At 44.5% G+C, this 3512-nt stretch overlaps 1 pseudogene; it reads right to left on the bottom strand.

Annotated features, from left to right (window-relative positions):
* Window positions 1-1140: 1140 nt before the first annotated feature.
* On the bottom strand, window positions 1141-2530 carry LOC117549695 (annotated as a pseudogene).
* Between the last annotated feature and the right edge of the window lie 982 nt (window positions 2531-3512).

Genomic DNA, 3512 nt, shown 5'->3' with positions numbered 1-3512 from the left:
ACTGGCTCAGATAATGAAGAACAACAAAATAAGTTACCATAGCTATGCAGATGACACACAAATTTACGTGACAATTTCACCAGGAGACTATGCTCCAATTCAAACACTGAGTAAGTGCATTGAACAAATCAATGACTGGATGTGTCAGAACTTTCTCCAATTAAACAAAGATAAAACTGAGGTAATGGTTTTTGGAGCCAAGTCAGAACGTATAAAAGTTAGCACTGAGCTTCAGTGTGCAATGCTCAAAACAACAGATAAAGCCAGAAATCTAGGTGTAGTCATGGACTCTGACCTGAGTTTCAACAGTCACATTAAAACTGTTACTAAATCAGCCTACTATCACCTAAAGAATATATCTAGGATTAAAAGACTAATGTCACAGCAGGATTTGGAAAAACTTGTCCATGCTTTTATCTTCAGTAGACTCGACTACTGCAATGGTGTCTTCACAGGTCTCACTAAAAAATCTATTAGAAAGCTGCAGCTAATTCAGAACGCTGCTGCTCGAGTCCTCACTAACACTAAGAAAGTGGATCACATCACTCCAGTTCTGAAGTCTTTACACTGGCTTCCTGTGTGTCAAAGAATAGATTTCAAAATACTGCTGCTGGTTTATAAAGCACTGAATGGTTTAGGCCCAAAATACATTTCTGACCTCCTGCTAAATTATGAACCATCCAGATCTCTCAGGTCTTCAGGGACTGGTCAGCTTTCTGTCCCCAGAGTCAGAACTAAACATGGTAAAGCAGCGTTCAGTTATTATGCTCCAAATATCTGGAACAAACTCCCAGAAACCTGCAGGTCCGCTACAACTCTGACTACTTTTAAATCCAGGCTGAAGACTTTTCTTTTTGTCGCTGCTTTTAATTGAACTATTCATATCTTAGACTGCACTGTAACTTTTATCCATGTACTTTTTTTCTTTTAATGTTTAATTGACTGCCATGTATTTTTTTTCTTTTAATGTTTATTTTATTAGCTTTTCTTTTTAATGACTGATTTTAAATGCCATTTTCTTAATCTCTTTCATTTTTTGTAAAGCACTTTGAATTGCCTTGTGTTGAAAAGTGCTATATAAATAAACTTGCCTTGTGCCTTGCCTTGCCTTGCCTTATAACTGTATAGTATCTTAATTATTTAGCATTGAGCCCTGGTTACAGAGACCTTCACTGGTAACACCTTAAGTGTGTGTGCATACCAATTGCAAATGTATGGAAACATCCTCTCAGTGAATGTGTGTGTGAAGGTGTGTATGTGTGTGTTAGTGTCAGGATCAGAGAACGACAGCTTTCCTCTGTTCCAGTCCAGATTCACTCTGACCCTCTGGAGCTTCTTCTGCAGGCGTGTCTAGACAGGAGTGTCTAGACCTGATGGTGACAATGCTGAGTAACTTTCATAATACTCTATTCTCCATACTTCAGGCCGTATGATTCCCTTCCTCTGGACAGACTCTGCTGACACACCCAGTTGCCAGCTTGCATTCTCTCCAACCTGGACATCCCAGCTGTGAGTCCCTGAGTTAAAGCCCTCAGAGCCCAGGACAGAGTTGTAACCATTAAGCCTTTCTGGATTATCAGGAAGTTCCTGTCTCTCTCCTGCTCTCACACTGGTCAGATCTTCAGACAGGATGAGTTCTGGATCAGCAGTGTTTGGGTCCAGGATGAGAGGTGAGTAGGACACCATGTCCTTCATCTTGCTCCAGATGTTGAAGCTGAGGTTGCCTAGGTGTTTGGCCTGGTCTATCAGAGCTCCTGAGGGCAGCTGTGGATCATTCAGCAGGGGATGCTGCAGCCTCTCCACTGCAGCCTTGTAGTTGTGCAGGAAGGAGACGTCTTCAGCTCTCAGCTCCTCCTCTGTGGCTCTGACTGTGTGTGAAAGAGCTGCCATCTCTCTGCTCACATCCTCCATCTTCTCCTCCATCATCCTCCTCTTCTGCTTCTCTTCCTCCCTCAGTGCAGCCATCCTGGCCTCTTCTTCCTCTTCTAGAAACTGGTGAAGCTTCTTAAACTGCTCCTTAATCTGCGTCTCTGTGCATCGGGCCTGGACCTTGAGGTGTCCTGCTGTTTGATCACACTTCACTTTAATTCGTTCAAAAGTCTCTAACTTATTCTTTAAGGGCAGCAGAGTTTTCTGAAGCTTCTTCTTGTGTTGTCGTGCAGCTTCATCGATGGGTCTGAAACTGTGTTTTTTGTGTATTTTTGAATATCTGCAGACGACACACACTGGCTGCTGATGGTCCAGACAGAAGAGTTTGAGTTTCTCAGAGTGCAGACCGCAGAGAGCCTCTGAAGATCTCTGACCTCTCTCCTGTAGGAAACTCTCACACAGATTCTTTAAAGCAAAGTTAGGAGGAAGTATGTCCCTTGAATGTCTTCTCTTACAAAGTGGACACTCTTTGATGACTTTCTCCGTCCACCAGTTCTGCACAGTCTCTACAGAAGCTGTGGCTGCATGACAGGACCACAGGATCTTTAAAGATGTCATGGCAGACAGTACAGCAGAAATCTTCCTCTAATCTGGAAGCCATGTTGTCTGTGAGTGACGCAGTAAACTCAGCAGCAGCCGCTCCCTGTTCCCCGAGACTTACTTTCACTTTGAGTCTTTGTTCTGGTAAAACTCTCACGGCCCGTCTACACTACAGGCGTCGAAAAAGCTTGAAGCTGGGCGTGTCTGAGGCTTGGCGATTTTTTGCGAGCAACGCGACCAACAACCAATCACATGAATCTCCCGCCCCCGACATACAAAGCAATAGCAATGTTAAAACGAAGTAAACTGGATATAAAATCCCCAAACAGGCGAAAACCTACCAGTTTCATCCACTGTCTCTGCCACCTCCCTCCATGCCTCGCTCCTCCGGTTTGTATCCCGGTAGATGAACAGAGACTGATCATACAGCACCGGGTGATTCACTACCGCTATAATGAATTTTCCCTCCATTTTTTTTAATATGAGGAAATGACCTGCGTAGTCTCTTCCAGCATACACGCGGTTTGATTGGCTCGCTTGTACTGGCAGATTTGCATAAACGGGATTTCATTGGCTGACGCCAGCTTCGAGCAAGCATCGAGCCTCAAAAGTTGAACATTGTTCAACTTTTGACGCCGATAGACGCTCGCGATGCTTGCAACGCCTTGCCATGCTACCCACAATGCAGTTCGGCGAAGTTTGAAAATATCCTACGTCACCCCATTCAAATGAATGGGCGAAGCGTTGAAAGCATTTTTTGACGCCTGTAGTGTAGACGGGCCGTCAGTGTGTGGATTCAGCAGCTGCTTGAAGTGGAAGGTATTCCAGCATTCCCTCCTGTGGACGTCCTCTCTCAGGGGAAGAGTTGTGTTTGGTGTGAAGTTGAATCCTTTAGTCCGCCTCTCAGTGCGTGTGTATGTGTGTGTGTCGTCTCAGCGAGGCAGAAAAACAGCCTGTTTCCTGGTTAGTCACATGTGAGTCAGGTGATAGGTGGAGCTTCATCATGACAGTTTATTCGGTTGAGTTTAATTCCAAACCAAGCG

Source organism: Gymnodraco acuticeps, unplaced genomic scaffold (genome assembly GCF_902827175.1).
Source record: "Gymnodraco acuticeps unplaced genomic scaffold, fGymAcu1.1, whole genome shotgun sequence".
Taxonomy (NCBI): Eukaryota; Metazoa; Chordata; class Actinopteri; order Perciformes; family Bathydraconidae; genus Gymnodraco; species Gymnodraco acuticeps.
Note: the sequence above shows the minus strand (reverse complement) of the source record. Positions and strands in the feature narration are given on the sequence as shown.